We start from the raw sequence: 15,389 nt of genomic DNA on the forward strand, positions 1-15,389 counted from the left end.
CTCACAGAGTTACAGCTTTCCCCTCAAGAAGCCTTTCGCTAAGACAGTTCTTTTGGAATTGGCAAAGTGATATTTGGAAGCCCATAGAGGGCTATGGTGAAAAAGGAAATATCCTCAGATGAAATCTGGAAAGAAGCTTTCTGAGAAACTGCTTAGTGTTCTGTTAATTCATCTCACAGAGTTACATCTGTATTTCGTGGATCTCTTTGCTAGCCTTATTTCTGTGGAATCTGAGAAGAGATATTTCGGATCCCTTTGGAGACTATAGGGCTAAAGGAAATATCCTCCGATAACAAAGAGAGAGAAGCTTTCTGAGAAACTTCTTTGTGTTCTGTGAAATCAACTCACAGAGTTACAGCTTTCCCCTCAAGAAGCCTTTGGCTAAGACAATTCTTGTGGAATTGGCAAAGTGATATTTGGAAGCCCTTAGAGGGCTATGGTGAAAAAGGAAATATCCTCAGATGAAATCTGGAAAGAAGCTTTCTGAGAAACTGCTTAGTGTTCTGTTAATTCATCTCACAGAGTTACATCTGTATTTCGTGGATCTCTTTGCTAGCCTTATTTCTGTGGAATCTGAGAACAGATATTTCGGATCCATTTGAAGACTATAGGGCCAAAGGAAATATCCTCTGATAACAGAGAGAAAGAAGCTTTCTGAGAAACTTCTTTGTGTTCTGTGAAATCATCTCACAGAGTTACAGCTTTCCCCTCAAGAAGCCTTTCGCTAAGACAGTTCTTGTTGAATTGGCAAAGTGATATTTGGAAGCCCATAGAGGGCTATGGGGAAAAAGGAAATATCCTCAGATGAAATCTGGAAAGAAGCTTTCTGAGAAAGTGCTTAGTATTCTCTTAATTCATCTCACAGATTTACATCTGTATTTCATGGATCTCTTTGCTAGCTTTATTTCTGTGGAATCTGAGAACAGACATTTCGGATCCCTTTGAAGACTATAGGGCCAAAGGAAATATCCTCCGATAAAAAAGAGAAAGAAGCTTTCTGAGAAACTTCTTTGTGTTCTGTGAAATCAACTCACAGAGTTACAGCTTTCCCCTCAAGAAGCCTTTCGCTTAGACAGTTCTTGTGGAATTGGCAAAGTGATATTTGGAAGCCCATAGAGGGCTAAGGTGAAAAAGGAAATATCCTCAGATGAAATCTGGAGAGAAGATTTCTGAGAAACTGCTTAGTGTTCTGCTAGTTCATCTCACAGAGTTACATCTGTATTTCGTGGATCTCTTAGCTAGCCTTATTTCTGTGGAATCTGAGAACAGATATTTCGGATCCCTTTGAAGACTATAGGGCCAAAGTAAATATCCTACGATAACAAAGAGAAAGAAGCTTTCTGAGAAACTTCTTTGTGTTCTGTGAAATCAACTCACAGAGTTACAGCTTTCCCTTCAAGAAGACTTTCGATATGACAGTTCTTGTGGAATTGGCAAAGTGATATTTGGAACCCCTTAGAGGGCTATGGTAAAAAAGGAAATATCCTCAGAGGAAATCTGGAAAGAAGCTTCCTGAGAAACTGCTTAGTGTTCTGTTAGTTCATCTCACAGAGTTACATCTGTATTTCGTGGATCTCTTTGCTAGCCTTATTTCTGTGGAATCTGAGAAGAGATATTTCGGATCCCTTTGAAGACTATAGGGCCAAAGGAAATATCCTCCGATAACAAAGAGAAAGAAGCTTTCTGAGAAACTTCTTTGTGTTCTGTGAAATCAACTCACAGAGTTACAACTTTTCCCTCAAGAAGCCTTTCGTTAAGACAGTTCTTGTGGAATTGGTAAAGTGATATTTGGAAGCCCATAGAGGGCTATGGTGAAAAAGGAAATATCCTCAGATGAAATCTGGAAAGAAGCTTTCTGAGAAACTGCTTAGTGTTCTGTTTATTTATCTCACCGAGTTACATCTGTATTTCGTGGATCTCTTTGCTAGCCTTATTTCTGTGGAATCTGAGAACACACATTTCAGATCCCTTTGGAGACTATAGGGCCAAAGGAAATATCCTCCGATAACAAAGAGAAAGAAGCTTTCTGAGAAACTTCTTTGCGTTCTGTGAAATCATCTCAGAGAGTTACAGCTTTCCCCTCAAGAAGCCTTTCGCTGAGACAGTTCTTGTGGAATTGGCAAAGTGATATTTGGAAGCCCATGGAGGGCTATGGTGAAAAAGGAAATATCCTCAGATGAAATCTGGAAAGAAGCTTTCTGAGAAACTGCTTAGTGTTCTGTTGATTCATCTCACAGAGTTACATCTGTATTTCGTGGATCTCTTTGCTAGCCTTATTTCTGTGGAATCTGAGAACAGATATTTCGGATCGCTTTGGAGACTATAGGGCCAAAGGAAATTTCCTCCGATAACAAGGAGAAAGGAGCATTTTGAGAAACATCTTTGTGTTCTTTGAAATCATCTCAGAGAGTTACAGCTTTCCCCTCAAGAAGCCTTTCGCTAAGACAGTTCTTGTTGAATTGGCAAAGTGATATTTGGAAGCCCATGGAGGGCTATGGTGAAAAAGGAAATATCCTCAGAGGAAATCTGGAAAGAAGCTTTCTGAGAAACTGCTTAGTGTTCTGTTAATTCATCTCACAGAGTTACATCTGTATTTCGTGGATGTCTTTGCTAGCCTTATTTCTGTGGAATCTGAGAAGAGATATTTCGGATCCCTTTGAAGACTATAGGGCCAAAGGAAATATCCTCCGATAACAAAGAGAAAGAAGCTTTCTGAGAAACTTCTTTGTGTTCTGTGAAATCATCTCACAGAGTTACAGCTTTCCCCTCAAGAAGCCTTTCGCTAAGACAGTTCTTGTGGAATTGGCAAAGTGATATTTGGAAGCCCATAGAGGGCTATGGGGAAAAAGGAAATATCCTCAGATGAAATCTGGAAAGAAGCTTTCTGAGAAAGTGCTTAGTATTCTCTTAATTCATCTCACAGGTTTACATCTGTATTTCATGGATCTCTTTGCTAGCTTTATTTCTGTGGAATCTGAGAACAGACATTTCGGATCCCTTTGAAGACTATAGGGCCAAAGGAAATATCCTCCGATAAAAAAGAGAAAGAAGCTTTCTGAGAAACTTCTTTGTGTTCTGTGAAATCAACTCACAGAGTTACAGCTTTCCCCTCAAGAAGCCTTTCGCTTAGACAGTTATTGTGGAATTGGCAAAGTGATATTTGGAAGCCCATAGAGGGCTGTGGTGAAAAAGGAAATATCCTCAGATGAAATCTGGAGAGAAGATTTCTGAGAAACTGCTTAGTGTTCTGCTAGTTCATCTCACAGAGTTACATCTGTATTTCGTGGATCTCTTTGCTAGCCTTATTTCTGTGGAATCTGAGAACAGATATTTCGGATCCCTTTGAAGACTATAGGGCCAAAGTAAATATCCTACGATAACAAAGAGAAAGAAGCTTTCTGAGAAACTTCTTTGTGTTCTGTGAAATCAACTCACAGAGTTACAGCTTTCCCTTCAAGAAGACTTTCGATAAGACAGTTCTTGTGGAATTGGCAAAGTGATATTTGGAAGCCCATAGAGGGCTATGGTGAAAAAGGAAATATCCTCAGATGAAATCTGGAAAGAAGCTTTCTGAGAAACTGCTTAGTGTTCTGTTAATTCATCTCACAGAGTTACATCTGTATTTCGTGGATCTCTTTGCTAGCCTTATTTCTGTGGAATCTGAGAAGAGATATTTCGGATCCCTTTGGAGACTATAGGGCTAAAGGAAATATCCTCCGATAACAAAGAGAAAGAAGCTTTCTGAGAAACTTCTTTGTGTTCTGTGAAATCAACTCACAGAGTTACAGCTTTCCCCTCAAGAAGCCTTTGGCTAAGACAGTTCTTGTGGAATTGGCAAAGTGATATTTGGAAGCCCTTAGAGGGCTATGGTGAAAAAGGAAATATCCTCAGATGAAATCTGGAAAGAAGCTTTCTGAGAAACTGCTTAGTGTTCTGTTAATTCATCTCACAGAGTTACATCTGTATTTCGTGGATCTCTTTGCTAGCCTTATTTCTGTGGAATCTGAGAACAGATATTTCGGATCCTTTTGGAGACTATAGGGCCAAAGGAAATATCCTCCGATAACAAGGAGAAAGGAGCATTTTGAGAAACATCTTTTTGTTCTTTGAAATCATCTCACAGAGTTACAGCTTTCCCCTCAAGAAGCCTTTCGCTAAGACAGTTCTTGTGGAATTGGCAAAGTGATATTTGGAACCCCTTAGAGGGCTATGGTAAAAAAGGAAATATCCTCAGAGGAAATCTGGAAAGAAGCTTCCTGAGAAACTGCTTAGTGTTCTGTTAGTTCATATCACAGAGTTACATCTGTATTTCGTGGATCTCTTTGCTAGCCTTATTTCTGTGGAATCTGAGAAGAGATATTTCGGATCCCTTTGAAGACTATAGGGCCAAAGGAAATATCCTCCGATAACAAAGAGAAAGAAGCTTTCTGAGAAACTTCTTTGTGTTCTGTGAAATCAACTCACAGAGTTACAACTTTTCCCTCAAGAAGCCTTTCGTTAAGACAGTTCTTGTGGAATTGGTAAAGTGATATTTGGAAGCCCATAGAGGGCTATGGTGAAAAAGGAAATATCCTCAGATGAAATCTGGAAAGAAGCTTTCTGAGAAACTGCTTAGTGTTCTGTTTATTTATCTCACCGAGTTACATCTGTATTTCGTGGATCTCTTTGCTAGCCTTATTTCTGTGGAATCTGAGAACACACATTTCAGATCCCTTTGGAGACTATAGGGCCAAAGGAAATATCCTCCGATAACAAAGAGAAAGAAGCTTTCTGAGAAACTTCTTTGCCTTCTGTGAAATCATCTCAGAGAGTTACAGCTTTCCCCTCAAGAAGCCTTTCGCTGAGACAGTTCTTGTGGAATTGGCAAAGTGATATTTGGAAGCCCATGGAGGGCTATGGTGAAAAAGGAAATATCCTCAGATGAAATCTGGAAAGAAGCTTTCTGAGAAACTGCTTAGTGTTCTGTTGATTCATCTCACAGAGTTACATCTGTATTTCGTGGATCTCTTTGCTAGCCTTATTTCTGTGGAATCTGAGAACAGATATTTCGGATCGCTTTGGAGACTATAGGGCCAAAGGAAATTTCCTCCGATAACAAGGAGAAAGGAGCATTTTGAGAAACATCTTTGTGTTCTTTGAAATCATCTCAGAGAGTTACAGCTTTCCCCTCAAGAAGCCTTTCGCTAAGACAGTTCTTGTTGAATTGGCAAAGTGATATTTGGAAGCCCATGGAGGGCTATGGTGAAAAAGGAAATATCCTCAGAGGAAATCTGGAAAGAAGCTTTCTGAGAAACTGCTTAGTGTTCTGTTAATTCATCTCACAGAGTTACATCTGTATTTCGTGGATGTCTTTGCTAGCCTTATTTCTGTGGAATCTGAGAAGAGATATTTCGGATCCCTTTGAAGACTATAGGGCCAAAGGAAATATCCTCCGATAACAAAGAGAAAGAAGCTTTCTGAGAAACTTCTTTGTGTTCTGTGAAATCATCTCACAGAGTTACAGCTTTCCCCTCAAGAAGCCTTTCGCTAAGACAGTTCTTGTGGAATTGGCAAAGTGATATTTGGAAGCCCATAGAGGGCGATGATTAAAAAGGAAATATCCTCAGATGAAATCTGGAAAGAAGCTTTCTGAGAAACTGCTTAGTGTTCTGTTAGTTCATCTCACAGAGTTCCATCTGTATTTCGTGGATCTCTTTGCTAGTCTTATTTCTGTGGAATCTGAGAACAGATATTTCGGATCCCTTTGAAGACTATAGGGCCAAAGGAAATATCCTCCGATAACAAAGAGAAAGAAGCTTTCTGAGAAACTTCTTTGTGTTCTGTGAAATCATCTCACAGAGTTACAACTATTCCCTCAAGAAGCCTTTCGCTAAGACAGTTCTTGTGGAATTGGCAAAGTGATATTTGGAAGCCCATAGAGGGCTATGGTAAAAAAGGAAATATCCTCAGATGAAATCTGGAAAGAAGCTTTCTGAGAAACTCCTTAGTGTTCTGTTAATTCATCTCACAGAGTTACATCTGTATTTCGTGGATCTCTTTGCTAGCCTTATTTCTGTGGAATCTGAGAACAGATATTTCGGATCCCTTTGGAGACTATAGGGCCAAAGGAAATATCCTCCGCTAACAAAGAGAAAGAAGCTTTTTGAGAAACTTCTTTGTGTTCTGTGAAATCAACTCACAGAGTTACAACATTTCCCTCAAGAAGCCTTTCGCCAAGACAGTTCTTGTGGAATTGGCAAAGTGATATTTGGAAGTCCATAGAGGGCTATGGTGAAAAAGGAAATATCCTCAGAGGAAATCTGGAAAGAAGCTTTCTGAGAAACTGCTTAGTGTTCTTTTTATTTATCTCACCGAGTTACATCTGTATTTCGTGGATCTCTTTGCTAGCCTTATTTCTGTGGAATCTGAGAACACACATTTCGGATCCCTTTGGAGACTATAGGGCCAAAGGAAATATCCTCCGATAACAAAGAGAAAGAAGCTTTTTGAGAAACTTCTTTGGGTTCTGTGAAATCAACTCACAGAGTTACAACTTTTCCCTCAAGAAGCCTTTCGCTAAGACAGTTCTTGTGGTTTTGGCAAAGTGATATTTGGAAGCCCATAGAGGGCTATGGTGAAAAAGGAAATATCCTCAGAGGAAATCTGGAAAGAAGCTTTCTGAGAAACTGCTTAATGTTCTGTTTATTTATCTCACCGAGTTACATCTGTATTTCGTGGATCTCTTTGCTAGCCTTATTTCTGTGGAATCTGAGAACACACATTTCGGATCCCTTTGGAGACTATAGGGCCAAAGGAAATATCCTCCTATAACAAAGAGAAAGAAGCTTTTTGAGAAACTTCTTTGTGTTCTGTGAAATCATCTCACAGAGTTACAGCTTTTCCCTCTAAAAGCCTTTTGCTAAGACAGTTCTTGTGGAATTGGCAAAGTGATATTTGGAAGCCCATAGAGGGCTATGGTGAAAAAGGAAATATCCTCAGATGAAATCTGGAAAGAAGCTTTCTGAGAAACTGCTTAGTGTTCTGTTAATTCATCTCACAGAGTTACATCTGTATTTCGTGGATCTCTTTGCTAGCCTTATTTCTGTGGAATCTGAGAACAGATATTTCGGATCCCTTTGAAGACTATAGGGCCAAAGGAAATATCCTCTGATAACAAAGAGAAAGAAGCTTTCTGAGAAACTTCTTGTGTTCTGTGAAATCAACTCACAGAGTTACAGCTTTCCCCTCAAGAAGCCTTTCGCTAAGACAGTTCTTGTGGAATTGGCAAAGTGATATTTGGAAGCCCATAGAGGGCTATGGTGAAAAAGGAAATATCCTCAGAGGAAATCTGGAAAGAAGCTTTCTGAGAAACTGCTTAGTGTTCTGTTAATTCATCTCACAGAGTTACATCTGTATTTCGTGGATCTCTTTGCTAGCCTTATTTCTGTGGAATCTGAGAACAGATATTTCGGATTCCTTTGAAGACTATAGGGCCAAAGGAAATATCCTCGGATAACAAAGAGAAAAGAAGCTTCCTGAGAAACTTCTTTGTGTTCTGTGAAATCAACTCACAGAGTTACAGCTTTCCCCTCAAGAAGCCTTTCGCTAAGACAGTTCTTCTGGAATTGGCAAAGTGATATTTGGAAGCCCATAGAGAGCTATGGTGAAAAAGGAAATATCCTCAGAAGAAATGTTGAAAGAAGCTTTCTGAGAAACTTCTTAGTGTTCTGTTAATTCATCTCACAGAGTTACATCTGTATTTCGTGGATTTCTTTGCTAGCCTTATTTCTGTGGAATCTGAGAACAGATATTTCGGATCCCTTTGAAGACTATAGGGCCAAAGGAAATATCCTCCGATAACAAAGAGAAAGAAGCTTTCTGAGAAACTTCTTTGTGTTCTGTGAAATCAACTCACAGAGTTACAGCTTTCCCCTCAAGAAGCCTTTCGCTAAGACAGTTCTTGTGGAATTGGCAAAGTGATATTTGGAAGCCCATAGAGGGCTATGGTGAAAAAGGAAATATCCTCAGAGGAAATCTGGAAAGAAGCTTTCTGAGAAACTGCTTAGTGTTCTGTTAATTCATCTCACAGAGTTACATCTGTATTTCGTGGATCTCTTTGCTAGCCTTATTTCTGTGGAATCTGAGAAGAGATATTTCGGATCCCTTTGGAGACTATAGGGCTAAAGGAAATATCCTCCGATAACAAAGAGAGAGAAGCTTTCTGAGAAACTTCTTTGTGTTCTGTGAAATCAACTCACAGAGTTACAGCTTTCCCCTCAAGAAGCCTTTGGCTAAGACAGTTCTTGTGGAATTGGCAAAGTGATATTTGGAAGCCCTTAGAGGGCTATGGTGAAAAAGGAAATATCCTCAGATGAAATCTGGAAAGAAGCTTTCTGAGAAACTGCTTAGTGTTCTGTTAATTCATCTCACAGAGTTACATCTGTATTTCGTGGATCTCTTTGCTAGCCTTATTTCTGTGGAATCTGAGAACAGATATTTCGGATCCTTTTGGAGACTATAGGGCCAAAGGAAATATCCTCCGATAACAAGGAGAAAGGAGCATTTTGAGAAACATCTTTTTGTTCTTTGAAATCATCTCACAGAGTTACAGCTTTCCCCTCAAGAAGCCTTTCGCTAAGACAGTTCTTGTGGAATTGGCAAAGTATATAGGGCCAAATGAAATATCCTCCGATAACAAAGAGAAAGAAGCTTTCTGAGAAACTTCTTTGTGTTCTGTGAAATCATCTCACAGAGATCCAGCTTTCCCCTCAAGAAGCCTTTCGCTAAGACAGTTCTTGTGGAATTGGCAAAGTGATATTTGGAAGCCCATAGAGGGCGATGATTAAAAAGGAAATATCCTCAGATGAAATCTGGAAAGAAGCTTTCTGAGAAACTGCTTAGTGTTCTGTTAGTTCATCTCACAGAGTTACATCTGTATTTCGTGGATCTCTTTGCTAGCCTTATTTCTGTGGAATCTGAGAACAGATATTTCGGATCCCATTGAAGACTATAGGGCCAAAGGAAATATCCTCCGATAACAAAGAGAAAGAAGCTTTCTGAGAAACTTCTTTGTGTTCTGTGAAATCATCTCACAGAGTTACAACTTTTCCCTCAAGAAGCCTTTCGCTAAGACAGTTCTTGTGGAATTGGCAAAGTGATATTTGGAAGCCCATACAGGGCTATGGTAAAAAAGGAAATATCCTCAGATGAAATCTGGAAAGAAGCTTTCTGAGAAACTCCTTAGTGTTCTGTTAATTCATCTCACAGAGTTACATCTGTATTTCGTGGATCTCTTTGCTAGCCTTATTTCTGTGGAATCTGAGAACAGATATTTCGGATCCCTTTGAAGACTATAGGGCCAAAGGAAATATCCTCCGATAACAAAGAGAAAGAAGCTTTCTGAGAAACTTCTTTGTGTTCTGTGAAATCAACTCACAGAGTTACAACTTTCCCATCAAGAAGCCTTTCGATTAGACAGTTCTTGTGGAATTGGCAAAGTGATATTTGGAAGCCCATAGAGGGCTATGGTGAAAAAGGAAATATCCTCAGAGGATATATGGAAAGAATCTTTCAGAGAAACTGCTTAGTGTTCTGTTAATTCATCTCACAGCGTTATATCTGTGTTTCGTGGATCTATTTGCTAGCCTTATTTCTGTGGAATCTGAGAACAGATATTTCGGATCCCTTTGGAGACTATAGGGCCAAAGGAAATATCCTCCGATAACAAAGAGAGAGAAGCTTTTTGAGAAACTTCTTTGGGTTCTGTGAAATCATCTCACAGAGTTACAGCTTTCCCCTCAAGAAGCCTTTCGCTAAGACAGTTCTTTTGGAATTGGCAAAGTGATATTTGGAAGCCCATAGAGGGCTATGGTGAAAAAGGAAATATCCTCAGATGAAATCTGGAAAGAAGCTTTCTGAGAAACTGCTTAGTGTTCTGTTAATTCATCTCACAGAGTTACATCTGTATTTCGTGGATCTCTTTGCTAGCCTTATTTCTGTGGAATCTGAGAAGAGATATTTCGGATCCCTTTGGAGACTATAGGGCTAAAGGAAATATCCTCCGATAACAAAGAGAGAGAAGATTTCTGAGAAACTTCTTTGTGTTCTGTGAAATCAACTCACAGAGTTACAGCTTTCCCCTCAAGAAGCCTTTGGCTAAGACAATTCTTGTGGAATTGGCAAAGTGATATTTGGAAGCCCTTAGAGGGCTATGGTGAAAAAGGAAATATCCTCAGATGAAATCTGGAAAGAAGCTTTCTGAGAAACTGCTTAGTGTTCTGTTAATTCATCTCACAGAGTTACATCTGTATTTCGTGGATCTCTTTGCTAGCCTTATTTCTGTGGAATCTGAGAACAGATATTTCGGATCCATTTGAAGACTATAGGGCCAAAGGAAACATCCTCTGATAACAGAGAGAAAGAAGCTTTCTGAGAAACTTCTTTGTGTTCTGTGAAATCATCTCACAGAGTTACAGCTTTCCCCTCAAGAAGCCTTTCGCTAAGACAGTTCTTGTTGAATTGGCAAAGTGATATTTGGAAGCCCATAGAGGGCTATGGGGAAAAAGGAAATATCCTCAGATGAAATCTGGAAAGAAGCTTTCTGAGAAAGTGCTTAGTATTCTCTTAATTCATCTCACAGATTTACATCTGTATTTCATGGATCTCTTTGCTAGCTTTATTTCTGTGGAATCTGAGAACAGACATTTCGGATCCCTTTGAAGACTATAGGGCCAAAGGAAATATCCTCCGATAAAAAAGAGAAAGAAGCTTTCTGAGAAACTTCTTTGTGTTCTGTGAAATCAACTCACAGAGTTACAGCTTTCCCCTCAAGAAGCCTTTCGCTTAGACAGTTCTTGTGGAATTGGCAAAGTGATATTTGGAAGCCCATAGAGGGCTAAGGTGAAAAAGGAAATATCCTCAGATGAAATCTGGAGAGAAGATTTCTGAGAAACTGCTTAGTGTTCTGCTAGTTCATCTCACAGAGTTACATCTGTATTTCGTGGATCTCTTAGCTAGCCTTATTTCTGTGGAATCTGAGAACAGATATTTCGGATCCCTTTGAAGACTATAGGGCCAAAGTAAATATCCTACGATAACAAAGAGAAAGAAGCTTTCTGAGAAACTTCTTTGTGTTCTGTGAAATCAACTCACAGAGTTACAGCTTTCCCTTCAAGAAGACTTTCGATATGACAGTTCTTGTGGAATTGGCAAAGTGATATTTGGAACCCCTTAGAGGGCTATGGTAAAAAAGGAAATATCCTCAGAGGAAATCTGGAAAGAAGCTTCCTGAGAAACTGCTTAGTGTTCTGTTAGTTCATCTCACAGAGTTACATCTGTATTTCGTGGATCTCTTTGCTAGCCTTATTTCTGTGGAATCTGAGAAGAGATATTTCGGATCCCTTTGAAGACTATAGGGCCAAAGGAAATATCCTCCGATAACAAAGAGAAAGAAGCTTTCTGAGAAACTTCTTTGTGTTCTGTGAAATCAACTCACAGAGTTACAACTTTTCCCTCAAGAAGCCTTTCGTTAAGACAGTTCTTGTGGAATTGGTAAAGTGATATTTGGAAGCCCATAGAGGGCTATGGTGAAAAAGGAAATATCCTCAGATGAAATCTGGAAAGAAGCTTTCTGAGAAACTGCTTAGTGTTCTGTTTATTTATCTCACCGAGTTACATCTGTATTTCGTGGATCTCTTTGCTAGCCTTATTTCTGTGGAATCTGAGAACACACATTTCAGATCCCTTTGGAGACTATAGGGCCAAAGGAAATATCCTCCGATAACAAAGAGAAAGAAGCTTTCTGAGAAACTTCTTTGCGTTCTGTGAAATCATCTCAGAGAGTTACAGCTTTCCCCTCAAGAAGCCTTTCGCTGAGACAGTTCTTGTGGAATTGGCAAAGTGATATTTGGAAGCCCATGGAGGGCTATGGTGAAAAAGGAAATATCCTCAGATGAAATCTGGAAAGAAGCTTTCTGAGAAACTGCTTAGTGTTCTGTTGATTCATCTCACAGAGTTACATCTGTATTTCGTGGATCTCTTTGCTAGCCTTATTTCTGTGGAATCTGAGAACAGATATTTCGGATCGCTTTGGAGACTATAGGGCCAAAGGAAATTTCCTCCGATAACAAGGAGAAAGGAGCATTTTGAGAAACATCTTTGTGTTCTTTGAAATCATCTCAGAGAGTTACAGCTTTCCCCTCAAGAAGCCTTTCGCTAAGACAGTTCTTGTTGAATTGGCAAAGTGATATTTGGAAGCCCATGGAGGGCTATGGTGAAAAAGGAAATATCCTCAGAGGAAATCTGGAAAGAAGCTTTCTGAGAAACTGCTTAGTGTTCTGTTAATTCATCTCACAGAGTTACATCTGTATTTCGTGGATGTCTTTGCTAGCCTTATTTCTGTGGAATCTGAGAAGAGATATTTCGGATCCCTTTGAAGACTATAGGGCCAAAGGAAATATCCTCCGATAACAAAGAGAAAGAAGCTTTCTGAGAAACTTCTTTGTGTTCTGTGAAATCATCTCACAGAGTTACAGCTTTCCCCTCAAGAAGCCTTTCGCTAAGACAGTTCTTGTGGAATTGGCAAAGTGATATTTGGAAGCCCATAGAGGGCTATGGGGAAAAAGGAAATATCCTCAGATGAAATCTGGAAAGAAGCTTTCTGAGAAAGTGCTTAGTATTCTCTTAATTCATCTCACAGGTTTACATCTGTATTTCATGGATCTCTTTGCTAGCTTTATTTCTGTGGAATCTGAGAACAGACATTTCGGATCCCTTTGAAGACTATAGGGCCAAAGGAAATATCCTCCGATAAAAAAGAGAAAGAAGCTTTCTGAGAAACTTCTTTGTGTTCTGTGAAATCAACTCACAGAGTTACAGCTTTCCCCTCAAGAAGCCTTTCGCTTAGACAGTTATTGTGGAATTGGCAAAGTGATATTTGGAAGCCCATAGAGGGCTGTGGTGAAAAAGGAAATATCCTCAGATGAAATCTGGAGAGAAGATTTCTGAGAAACTGCTTAGTGTTCTGCTAGTTCATCTCACAGAGTTACATCTGTATTTCGTGGATCTCTTTGCTAGCCTTATTTCTGTGGAATCTGAGAACAGATATTTCGGATCCCTTTGAAGACTATAGGGCCAAAGTAAATATCCTACGATAACAAAGAGAAAGAAGCTTTCTGAGAAACTTCTTTGTGTTCTGTGAAATCAACTCACAGAGTTACAGCTTTCCCTTCAAGAAGACTTTCGATAAGACAGTTCTTGTGGAATTGGCAAAGTGATATTTGGAAGCCCATAGAGGGCTATGGTGAAAAAGGAAATATCCTCAGATGAAATCTGGAAAGAAGCTTTCTGAGAAACTGCTTAGTGTTCTGTTAATTCATCTCACAGAGTTACATCTGTATTTCGTGGATCTCTTTGCTAGCCTTATTTCTGTGGAATCTGAGAAGAGATATTTCGGATCCCTTTGGAGACTATAGGGCTAAAGGAAATATCCTCCGATAACAAAGAGAAAGAAGCTTTCTGAGAAACTTCTTTGTGTTCTGTGAAATCAACTCACAGAGTTACAGCTTTCCCCTCAAGAAGCCTTTGGCTAAGACAGTTCTTGTGGAATTGGCAAAGTGATATTTGGAAGCCCTTAGAGGGCTATGGTGAAAAAGGAAATATCCTCAGATGAAATCTGGAAAGAAGCTTTCTGAGAAACTGCTTAGTGTTCTGTTAATTCATCTCACAGAGTTACATCTGTATTTCGTGGATCTCTTTGCTAGCCTTATTTCTGTGGAATCTGAGAACAGATATTTCGGATCCTTTTGGAGACTATAGGGCCAAAGGAAATATCCTCCGATAACAAGGAGAAAGGAGCATTTTGAGAAACATCTTTTTGTTCTTTGAAATCATCTCACAGAGTTACAGCTTTCCCCTCAAGAAGCCTTTCGCTAAGACAGTTCTTGTGGAATTGGCAAAGTGATATTTGGAACCCCTTAGAGGGCTATGGTAAAAAAGGAAATATCCTCAGAGGAAATCTGGAAAGAAGCTTCCTGAGAAACTGCTTAGTGTTCTGTTAGTTCATATCACAGAGTTACATCTGTATTTCGTGGATCTCTTTGCTAGCCTTATTTCTGTGGAATCTGAGAAGAGATATTTCGGATCCCTTTGAAGACTATAGGGCCAAAGGAAATATCCTCCGATAACAAAGAGAAAGAAGCTTTCTGAGAAACTTCTTTGTGTTCTGTGAAATCAACTCACAGAGTTACAACTTTTCCCTCAAGAAGCCTTTCGTTAAGACAGTTCTTGTGGAATTGGTAAAGTGATATTTGGAAGCCCATAGAGGGCTATGGTGAAAAAGGAAATATCCTCAGATGAAATCTGCAAAGAAGCTTTCTGAGAAACTGCTTAGTGTTCTGTTTATTTATCTCACCGAGTTACATCTGTATTTCGTGGATCTCTTTGCTAGCCTTATTTCTGTGGAATCTGAGAACACACATTTCAGATCCCTTTGGAGACTATAGGGCCAAAGGAAATATCCTCCGATAACAAAGAGAAAGAAGCTTCCTGAGAAACTTCTTTGCCTTCTGTGAAATCATCTCAGAGAGTTACAGCTTTCCCCTCAAGAAGCCTTTCGCTGAGACAGTTCTTGTGGAATTGGCAAAGTGATATTTGGAAGCCCATGGAGGGCTATGGTGAAAAAGGAAATATCCTCAGATGAAATCTGGAAAGAAGCTTTCTGAGAAACTGCTTAGTGTTCTGTTGATTCATCTCACAGAGTTACATCTGTATTTCGTGGATCTCTTTGCTAGCCTTATTTCTGTGGAATCTGAGAACAGATATTTCGGATCGCTTTGGAGACTATAGGGCCAAAGGAAATTTCCTCCGATAACAAGGAGAAAGGAGCATTTTGAGAAACATCTTTGTGTTCTTTGAAATCATCTCAGAGAGTTACAGCTTTCCCCTCAAGAAGCCTTTCGCTAAGACAGTTCTTGTTGAATTGGCAAAGTGATATTTGGAAGCCCATGGAGGGCTATGGTGAAAAAGGAAATATCCTCAGAGGAAATCTGGAAAGAAGCTTTCTGAGAAACTGCTTAGTGTTCTGTTAATTCATCTCACAGAGTTACATCTGTATTTCGTGGATGTCTTTGCTAGCCTTATTTCTGTGGAATCTGAGAAGAGATATTTCGGATCCCTTTGAAGACTATAGGGCCAAAGGAAATATCCTCCGATAACAAAGAGAAAGAAGCTTTCTGAGAAACTTCTTTGTGTTCTGTGAAATCATCTCACAGAGTTACAGCTTTCCCCTCAAGAAGCCTTTCGCTAAGACAGTTCTTGTGGAATTGGCAAAGTGATATTTGGAAGCCCATAGAGGGCGATGATTAAAAAGGAAATATCCTCAGATGAAATCTGGAAAGAAGCTTTCTGAGAAA

The sequence above is a fragment of the Macaca nemestrina genome, chromosome 7, assembly GCF_043159975.1.
Source record: "Macaca nemestrina isolate mMacNem1 chromosome 7, mMacNem.hap1, whole genome shotgun sequence".
In the NCBI taxonomy this organism is placed as follows: domain Eukaryota; kingdom Metazoa; phylum Chordata; class Mammalia; order Primates; family Cercopithecidae; genus Macaca; species Macaca nemestrina.